Source organism: Protopterus annectens, chromosome 1.part1 (assembly GCF_019279795.1).
Source record: "Protopterus annectens isolate FY-2018-M chromosome 1.part1, PAN1.0, whole genome shotgun sequence".
Taxonomy (NCBI): Eukaryota; Metazoa; Chordata; order Ceratodontiformes; family Protopteridae; genus Protopterus; species Protopterus annectens.
In genome coordinates this window covers 716,693,338-716,704,869 of record NC_056726.1, presented here as the reverse complement: position 1 = coordinate 716,704,869, position 11,532 = coordinate 716,693,338, and positions in this window count along the sequence as shown.

Below are 11,532 nucleotides of genomic sequence, written 5' to 3'. Positions count from 1 at the left end.
TTTTATAGTGCCAGGTGACATTTTACTCCTTTATATTTATTTGGCACGACTACTACAAGCAGGATTGTTACTCAGCAGCCTCGCAATGCAGCCTTTGCAACCTGCTGGTGTGGGCTTCCTGGTTCACAGCCCACTCAGCTGCAGCTGTAATAAAAATAGAGAAACATTTATGCATACGTGTCCATCACATACACAGGCTGGACTTTGGTAAACAATTATTGCTATGAATAATTACACACTGCTGGGACATCTCCCCTGTCTTTTGCTTCTTGGGCCCACTGTTCCATGAGCTCCCTCTTCCTCTGTTTCAGGTCGGTATTGTGGTGCTGGACCTGCTCACTAGTCCGAGGGATACCAGTGGCACTGGTGAGATCACAGGTGAGACTTTCCCAGGCTTCTGCTTTATATTGAGAGCCCTAATACTGGTCCTGCAGCAGTCTCATGTCATGTTTTTTTTTACCAGAAGTCCTACCATGACCTTGGACTCCTGTATGCCCCCAGCACTACACCCGAAAGCACATGCCCTCTCCAACTCCTGTCATACTGCCTACAGTGGAGACCTACAACAAGTTATGAGCTGTATTCCCACCTGTGGGGTTTAAATATGTCCGATTTCCCACCCTTTGCCATGATTGGATGTTTTTTAAAATGCTGAGCTAAGCAACGGGCAAACCTGCTTAGCTAAAGTTGGCAGTGCTTAAAGGGACAGGTTCAGCATTGCTTACCAATGGGCAAATCCACTTAGCTGGGCTATCCATTGCTTAGTATTCATATGTACACAATGCTTATACCCGGTCAACATAGCTGTGCAATTCTTAGCATTGCTTATGTTTTATTATATTGGTCTACCACCTGTATGGGATTGATTTATCATTCATTACATAATATAGATTTATTTATCTTCCCTGACATCCCCCAATGTGCTGTGATTAATTTATTCTTGTGTGACTATACTGTATGGGGCACTTGTGTTTATATGGGGGTTTCACTAATTTATTACACTGATACCTCACATCTGGGCCTAATACACTACTCTGGTTGAGAAAAATCATTTACTTCTTGCATAAATATGTAAAAACTTAAATTTTGATTTTTGCACATACGAAATGGAAATGGCTTTGGTGAAGCTCGAACCAAGAATTACTACATGCAAGGCATATACTTTAACTGCTACACTATTGCAATTATGTTTATGCTGGATGTCTATTGCATTTTAACTTATCCTGCCATTTCAGCTGGGCTAAGCGTAGCTAAGCGACTCGCATACCCACGCAGCTACACTTAAACTTTCTTGCTGATGTAAAAAACAAAAAAAACATTACGGACATTTTAAGTATTTCTCTTGCAAACTTTATGGCTGTTAGACTAGCAGGTTTTGTATTTCCATGCATTTTCTGAAAGGTATGACGTCTGCACTTCAAATTCTCTGTCATTATTTACTAACTTCATTCTTTAATGCTTTGCCACTATTTTTACAGTGGCCACTACACTTTTGTTTTACCGCCGTACACTATTTCACTTCACAACATGTCTTTCTGAAGAAGTCTTGATAATAAATAAGACAACAGCGCTAAAGTACTACAAGAGTTGTTGATGTGATTTACTATTTTTTGAATGCTGTTATTGTCACAAAGTTCATTTCTTAGTTAAAATTTCTTCCCTTCGTTCATTTTTATGAGTGTGGTTAATTTTATATATATATATATATATATATATATATGGGTACATTTCAATCGACCGACAAGTCGGAAGACCGACATTCACTCCACCGACACATGAAAACATCGACAGCGCAAACACGGACATTTCACAGGTAAGACTTTTAAATTCACTAATCAAGCCTACCATGGTTTAGGAAGTGTGGCAGTGTTATGCATGTGTGGTAGGCATGATTAGCGAATTTAAAAGTCTTACCTGTGAAATGTCCGTGTTTGCGCTGTCGGTGTTTTCATGTGTCGGTGGAGTGAATGTCGGTCTTCCGACTTGTCGGTCGATTGAAATGTACCCATATATATATATATATATATATATATATATATATATATATTCAATATATTCAGTTTAAAGACAGCTGGACTATATTTTTATGCTTCATTGCACATCCTATCTAAAGACGTTTTTATGTTTTTCACAAGTTACATGATGTAATGAAAATGTCAACAGGGCATCCATACTAATTCTACAGAACTGCAGACTTTTTATATTTATATGTAGTTGTTGGTATTTGCTGTTGCACTTTGTCAGTTCTGTTTTGTTGATGTTTCTTTCCTTTTAGTGTTGCAGTTGAACATATAAAGAAATGAAAAATGGAATCTTTGACCTTCCTGTGAAGATTACAGACAAATAGGAAAATAATCAGTCTGAAGATCCAGGGGCCAGATCTATCCAAGCAGGAGTTACACATAGGAAATCTAAGTCAATAATGTCCAGTACCATAGCAGGAAACACGGAAGTGCATTATGATGAATTTTCTTTTCATTTCTTTTTCATCCTGCTTTAATGAATTGTTAAGCAGCTGTGGAAATCAATCACATTTTTCTGGAAATGAAGACTGATGATTTGGGCAGTCCAATGACAAAAGTATGAACAGTGTACAGAACCATGGGGTGTTTCACATTGTGACTGATGTGCATCGGGGTCTTCTTTAAGCCCACTTCAGTTAATTTTGGTGATGGCATTTGTTAAAAATCAGATAGGAGGGGGGGGGGTGGATCAACAGAACTTCTTGTTGCAGGTGATGTGGCACTACAAGCAGACTCAGAACATGCTCTTCAGCGAACGATGAAGGACTAGAATGGAAAACTGAAGGCACAAGGGTTGAAACTGAGTAGAGACAAAACAGTAGTCATGGCAGTGAATGAGGGAAATAAAACAAGCTTAAAAAGGGGATAGAAGCAAAAAAATGAAAGTTTAACAGTTTCATGTATCTGAGGGGTGTGGTTGAGGAAAGGACAAAGCTAAAATCAGTGGCACAACAAGAAGTTGAAAAGTAAAGTGTATAAAACAATGGTGTAACCAGCAATTCTGTATGGCACAGTAACCTGGAAAGTGAAGGCAGAATAGCTGAGAAAGCTTGAGGTAATAGAGATGACGTGCTTGATATGGCTAGTAGAATGCACACTGTGGGACAGATGAAGACATGAGGACATCAGAGTAAAACCAATTAAAGAGATGGTGAGTGAGTACAGTTTATAGCAGATTGGTCATAGGGTGTGGAAATTAGAAAACAATTTGATAAAGCAGATTTAAGAGAGATAGAAGGATGGTAAGAGGAGATGAGGACATCCAGCCAAGAGATGGATAGATTGTATGAGAGAAGACCTGAGGCAGGCAGGCATAAGTGTTAAAGAAGGTAGGAGAGTGGCTCAAAATCATGAGAAACAGCAAACATTGATGTAATACCATCACCCTGTTTAAAAATGAGAAAAAGTTGTTGATGATGGCAATGTCTTTTGACTGAGGCATTGCTAGACTTGGTAGACAACATGACACATGCATCCTTAAATATGAGCAAGATGGTAAATAGACCCAGAAAGAGGATTTTAGGGTGAATGTGTTGGGTATTAGAGATAAACCAGCAGTAAATATTCAAGAATTATGGAAGCCGGTGGTCTGAATCAGTACTTAAAAGGCTTAGAAATAAGTAAGGAAATTAAATTACCTGTTTAGAAGAAACCTTCCTAAAAGAGGAAGATAAGCTGTTCCATTTTGTATCACCATCTTGGAGGAATCCATTAATGGGGTACTAGGCTCAGGATGGGTCCTAAATAACACACAAATGGTTTAATCATTACACTGATGTAGACATAACTTAGAGATATATTCAACCTTGTCAGAAATGTTTTAACCTCTATCCAAAACCCACATAGGCAAGCTATTGGCCTTGCATCACCGTGTTCTAATACCAGAAGAGTAGTCTGATGTTTCCTGACCTGCTTTTTTTGTAAAGCTGCTTTTAATTGAAAAAGTCATCTCAGATAATAGACTATAATGAGGTGTTCAGTTTACTAGATTATAAGCTGCTTAAACATTATCTTATAGTCCTGAGTTTCATTCTTTCACTGTATAGTTGACTGATATGCAAGTTTGAGCTAATCAATTAACTAGACAATGTGCTTATCAGAAAAGAGGCACGTGTGAACAGTGGCCTTACATAATTAAAAATAAATTTAAAAAAAAGTTATAGCTCAGTAATAGGTGGAGTGAAATCAATAGTTCACAACAAAAAATGGTTACTTTATGAGACTTAAAGACTAGCTCCCTGAGTAAATTCATGAGTCCATAATTCAAAAAGATAAGAGGTTAGCACAGCATGATAAAACATTTACGTTTAGTAATAGCAACTTTATCACAATCCAGTTAGAACACAATCATGCAAAAGTAAAACTAATCCAAGTCACCTGTCTACTATGAAAGAACTGCATTAGAAGATGACAGAGGAAAGGGATAGTTTGGTTTGATCCCTTTTTCTGGCATTCAAAGGCTATCTAGGCCATGGAATTTTAACCAAATGCTAAGCTCATGAAATTTCTGTCACTACTAACCACATTAAGGTGTACTATTTTCAAAGCTGAGGGCTGTTATCACATGTAGATGACAGGGCTGAGGGTCAATGTGTGTGAGGCAGAAGAGTGAAGGTTCTGTCTCATATCTCCAACTTACGAATGAACAGAGAAATTTAAAATGATGTTTTAGGAATCTACAACCAATGATATCAAAGTAATTATCAGATTAGATCCATGCCAGTTTGGCTTTTTCAAAGGAAGATCCTGTCTATTCAATTTAGTTAACTTTTTAAAGAAGGTTGCACAGTGGTAATTCTTTTCACCCCGGTTATTTGGATCTGACCACAAAATCTGACACTATAGCCCATGCTGATATTATTAGTAAGCCAAGTGCTATAAAACAGATCCATAGCAGTGAGGAAGATAGTCAACTGGTTGAAAGATAGAACCCATAGAGTTAAATTGGCAGGTGACTCCTTGGAACGTATGAAGGAAAATTAGTAGTTTTTCAGAGAAATCAGTACTGGGACCCCTCCTTTTTGGCATCTGCTTCTCTGATCTCTAGACCAGGCATCAGAACCTTTGGTTAACACATTTTATACATTATTGTAAACTGGCATTGCCCTTCTGATGTCCTTTCATTAAAGTAGGAACTAACCATCTCATAAATAACTGGCATATTGAAAACAAAGCTAAAAGTAAGTACAGAAAAGTGTTGCCTTGTCAAACTTGGCAAATAATAATCTTACTCAATGTACAGTATAGGCAATATCCACTCAGAAATTATAACATAGTTAGGAATGTTGCAATTTGGCTTGATAATTTACTCTCCTTCAACCACCATGTAGCAACAAATCATTCTTTTCAGCAGAACTAATATCTAAAAGCAAATCTAAAGGTATATCATCCAGATCAAAAGAAGTTTATCATCCCTCTACTTAAACCAATTATTGAGAGCAACTGCTCAATAAACAAATTAAGAAACTGGAAAGGTCCATAAGGCTCATAGATATATTGTTGGCCTAAACTGCCCTCTGCTAGTAGAAGAGACATGTTATCCTTTTACTCAGTTTCTCAAAAGCTGTTGCATTGTGGGGCATGTTTTGCAATCTGCACCTTTAGGGTCCCTATCCTCCTTGATCTTCTCAAATAGCACCACTGATACCAGGACTTGGCACTCAAATCTCCACTACCACATAAATAAAATGTGCTGGAGAGACAAATGTATTATAGAATACATAACACACCACTGGAACAAAACTCCTGTGCATGTCAAACAAGCTGGCATCCTAGCATCCTTACAGCTGGATGATTTTATTGGTGCTCATACGTTTTCTGCAGGACTGGACGAGGTTATTCTCTGATTATTTAGCTTGAGCCTTTTCAGTCAGATACCTTGACTGATTATCTGGCTTCATATTTCCCCTTTCGTGTTCTTGTATTCTTGACATTTTTGGTATTTTATTGCTCTCACAGAAAAAGCATTCTAATGGCTATTTAACCACATGCATTCCTTCATTTTTAGATTATGTCTGGCATTATGCATTCTTGAAAAAAAATGATTGCTTTTTCCTCACATCTCCTATACAGTCTCTTCTCTGGCAAAATAGTGAGATAAATCATTGACCCTATGTATGGCATATCCTTGGATCATGTTTATATTCATAGCTCTTGTACAACTTACGATGTGTGCTTTCCCACTAATTTCACCAATTGTCTTTTTGCTGCTTTCTCGTGCAATTTTAAATTTAACTTGTTTTAGCTCTTTTACTTGACTGCAATTCATTTCACTGCCTCTGCATGCATCTATTTATTTAATGTTTAAACTATTCAAAGTTGTAGCTAGGTCAACTTTTAAACTACTCTACTTTAAGTGGTGTAAGACAACATTGACGTTAAAGAAAAAACTCCAAAATGTCCACCATCCTTTAGTTTACTGACAACTATCTTTTTTTTTGCTCTCAAGCACAACTTCATTTAAGAAGCAGAAGACTTTGATTCACAATTAAATATAAACCAAAAATGCTTTCCTGATTTGACATGACAATATCCTGATTTCTTAATTAATAGTGTTAAATATGGCCTTGCATGTACAGTGCTCAGACTGCTTAACCTAAGCTTAGAAACTGTTTCTTCCCCTAATGAGTGTTACACTGAAGTGGTGGTGCCCCTCCATAAAGGTGGCCTTACAACTGACCTGGGTACTTATACACTGATCAACCTTACAACCATCATCTGTAACACAAAAAATGTATTATAGTTGACCTTATAAACTATGATGTCTGGAATCTTCTTAGACTTGTCCCTTAAAAATTTAGCTTTGTGAAGATTAGATCCTGTGTAATCCAGTAAACTTCCTCAAAAGAGTTATGGAGGCAAGTAGATGGTGGCCATGCAGTGCACAAGGTGTATTTTGTCCTGGCAAAAGCCATTTGCACCATTTTCTAGGCTGGTATCAGAGAAAAGCTGTGATCTCCTGACTGTGCTCCACAATACCTTGCACCTGTGGAGGGGGTTATGGCCAGTGTTGTGAAGGCTGTCATAGCAGCTGCCAGGAAAGGACTAAAGTAAGTAAATTAATACATAATACCAACACAGTGTATAGTGCAGAAGTGCTTTTTGTACATGGGCCATTTTGGTTTATTTTTAGTTTCTTTTCTTACTCAGGAGTAGTTGCACTTAGCACCTTCTGGTTTCTATAGGAAAGCTTTCTTCAGACATGACTATTGTAACTGTAGCCACTGTGTGTTACAGCAGATTTACCTGCGATCTAACCCAGTATTCTGGGTTCTAGTGCATATTGCACACAATGTCTTGGGATACAAAGAGTAACATTTCTTCCTGCTTTTTTGCTTCTTTTTGTCAGGTGCACAGGTCACTAGGGTGAATTTGAAATTAAGTTAGAGTACAACCATACATATTTTGACTTGATTTTCTCTGAGTTTGGGGAATTACTCTTTCATTTTCTTCACTTGAATTAAGCTTGCTAGTATTTCCATGGTTGGAATGGAAAACAGTGTAATTTTATACAGTTCATCCCAGCCCCAGGGGATAGTACTGGGTCACTTAAGCTATGATGGTCAGACAGAGCTGAAATGGGGGTGGAGGTATAAAAAGAAATGTACACACTTAGCAAAATATGAAGGACACACATTTTCTCTGATTATGTACAATCAGTGAACCTTGACTGCTGCCCTCTGAAATTGTCATTCTCCAATATGTGGTATGCAAAGCAGGTCAGTTTTTAGATTAATAAGCCTGGATGTTAGGGATCTTTAGGATTGTTTATAAAAGTTCTTGACTGACAGTGTTGAATATACTGAAAGAATGAAGGAGTAAAAATTTGCACAGATAAAGGTGCGGTAGGCTTGGACAAGGGCATCATCTTCATCATGCTTGGGGATCACTCATCAACTGTTACCTCCCCTATCAATTCAAAGCCACTCTCCCAGCTTCTTTAGCAGTCATGCTTAATTATCACAGGTCTTCTCTGACACAATCCTTCCATCTCTATTATGGATGGTTTCCTTTCCTCTTACCTTCTTCATGCCTGTCTTAAATCATTCTCACATCATTTCCTGCACATTTGCCCAGGCCACTGTAAACTGGTTTATTTGACCTTTTCTGCAAATAGAGCTACTTTTGCTTCTACATGTTTGTTTTCTTTTGGCTTTTCCCAGTTAGGGGTCACCACAGCAGAACTCCGGTCCGCTAATGATTGGCAGTCAATTTTTACAGTGTCGAGGTGCAAGCCCGATGCCCAACCTTTAACGAAGGCACGCCCATTCACGCATGTCTTTTGAACACCACATCGACCACAGGGAGGACATGCAGACTCCACACAGAAGGCACTCAAGCCGAGAATTGAACGGGAAAACCTCTTGCTGTTTGGCGACAATGCTACCGCTGCACCACCGTGGCTACTTTAGCTTCTACATGCATGTTATAATTTCTTCATCTGTCCCATAGTGTATATCCTGACACTTGTCTCAGACACTTCAGCTCCATCACCTCTAGCTTTTTCAACAGCTCTGCATTTACTGCTCAAATTTCTGTACAATGCAAAATTGCTTGTCTTACCAATTGTTTGCACACCTTACTTTACAGCTTTTTTGGCATTCTTTTGTTACTTACTATCCCTGATAATGCTGTCATTTGCCTGCAGCTCCTTTAATTCTATCTTTGACCTCCTCATTCAGACGTTTTCATCCCAGATACTTAAAGCTGTTAACATGCTCCAATATTTTCTCTTCCATCTAAAGTTTCAGCTTTTTTCTAATTAACTCAGGTGGTTGCCATGGCTACGGTCTTGCCTGTACTCATTTACAACCCACTTTTGCTTTTCATTCCCTTATCATTTGCTGAAGTTCCTGTTCAGTCTGCATGTGATCCCACATTATTTGCATACAGCAACTTTGTTGATCTGTCCCTGCAACTTGTTTGCTAATGTAGTCTGTTGCAGCTCCAAACCTCTAAACCTGTTAGTGTAACACATCTTGACATAGCTAAATATAATGAGGGAACAAAAACCCCCAAATCAGGGACAGATTTTAAATATAGTTATTACAAGTTTAGAAAGTTGCTAAAATAGAATGTTTTTCATTAAGTTCTATTTTCTAAAGGTTATGAAGTCTGACACACAAACATCTGTCATTATTTAATGACTTCTATCCTCAATGATTTGCCAGAAAAACACACATTTTATGTGGACAGCCCAAAAGTATGAATATAAAATGTGGATGTTCTGCAAATCTTTGAATTACTGAGAGGTATGTGCACCCTCATTAGCACCAGGAATCTCTTTGTGAGTCCAAACACTGTTTGTAGTTATGTCACTGGGTCCTTTGACATAGCTTGCACTTATTCTACCAATGTTTCTGGGACTGTCAATGTTTCTGAGACTTTGATCCATCAAAGGACTACCAAAATCACTTTTCTTGGGGCCTTCTCATATGCTTTCAACAGGTTGAGGAATGCTTAAGAGGAATCTCTCCTCATCTGTAACTTCTTCTCCACTATCTGTCTCACTGCAAACATCAGGTGAGTGGTACTGCATCCTGATCAAAATCTGAATTGCTCATCCGCTGTATACCTTTCTGCTACTCTGCATAATCATTTAGTGATGATCATTAACTCTAGCACTTTCATTCAGTGTGGCAAGAGTTTGATATCTCTGTACTACCCAAAGTTATTAATGTTCATTTTTAACATGTACACAGGGACCAGAATGCATATTCTCCAGTTATCTGTAATACAACTTTCAATCCATAATGCTATAAGGACCCTAAGTAGTCATCTGTCACCTAACTTATATTTTATATATATCAGACTGCTGAATCTGGAGAAAGAGGCCACTCTACTAACCCAACAAACTTGGCTAGAGTAGATCACATTCCCAAATTCAACTTCACACTCCTGTAAAAAGGATTGGAACTGCTTAAGGTTGAATCCTCTTGACCTTATGAAACTAACTGTGGACACAACTTTTTCCATGACATGCTTGATGTGACATTGTGAGGTATTGTCAGCTGTATCAGGAGACATGAGACAGTGCATGTGTTTCATATGTCAGCATGACTGACTGACGTTTTGCAAATAATCTTATGTCATTTGACTGTCACATTAATTTGTACAGATGCTTGTATTAAAATGTATTTTTAAAAGTTGCTTATGTTAAAAAAATGCTGCAACAGAATCTTAACAGAGTTCTGAATGTGAGCCGTGGCAAAAGTCAGGTGACTAGATGTGTTGTAATTCTATAATCAACTGAAGGACGGAACTCTGGCAGCAGCAGTTTGTTTTTGTTTTTTTTTTAGAACCTGATATAAAAGATGTATGTCATTTATCATAGTTCTGTTCAGTAGTCGTTAGTTGTTTAGTTCAGTGTGTAGAGTATCTCATCTTGCCTTGTGGAAGTAGGCACCTCAGCAGTAAATCTTGCCTTGTAATATTCAGAGAGTTAACTAGGGACAGTTTTTCTTTAGTTTAATTAGGAAAAGTATCACAAGATTTGTTTAGTATTATTTCTTTTTCTGCATGTGAGATTCTATCCAATTGTGTTATTTTATATTTCCTTTGACTGAAAACGCTGATGTTTATTGTAACTAAATATTAAGTATTTTCCTGTTTTCTATTTTTATTACCTGCTATTAAATATTTTATACCTTTTCACTGTGGATGGTTCTTTAGCGAATACTTTTAATATCTTGAGAGTACCTGTGTGCTATGGCCACTCCGAAAAGCCTTACTGTTTCAGTCACACTGCTCCATTCATATCAGTATTAATTTGACACAGTATAATTGGTTACCCCTTGTAAGAGCCTTAGAGTATTTGGCTGGTGGCAGCTACCCTTAAATTTGGAGAGAAGGGCACAGCTAGTGATCTGTGTCAGCCTTTCTCAGGTGTGTGTGTGTGTGTGTGTGTGTGTGTGTATGTGTGTGTGTGTGTGTGTGTGTGCGTGTGTGTGTGTGTGTGTGTGTGTGTGTGTGTGAGTGAAATCAGATATGCAATTGTGTGTGTGTGTGTGTGTGTGTGTGTGTGTGTGTGTGTGTGTGCCAGATACTTGGAACCAGGACACAGTGCTCCAAGGTGAATCTTGTTTGGGATCTGGAGAGACAGAGAGTCCAGACACAGTGGAGCCTGTACCCTCTGTACTCTTGAGGGAAACTGTGTTGGATGCAGGGAGCTGCATTTGAAATACTATGTAAATCCATCCCTATTTTTAGTGATTGCCTCTCATTGCTGTCAGTGGTGAGGATTGGGGCTCCTTGATTACTGGCTCTGGGTAAAGAGGGGCCATCACATTTTATGTCCGAAGTTTTTGCACATAACTGCTCTTTATATAATATGCAATTATAAGACATTATTTTGTTAGAGATTTCGTAAAAAAAAAACAGAAACAAATCCATTGTGTTTCCCAGTCATCAATGGAACTCCATCAGTTGTTAAGCTGCACAGTCTTTCTTGAGAAACGTTAGATTGAAATAAAACTTTACAAACGTCATTAAAACATTCTTTCCAGTTGTG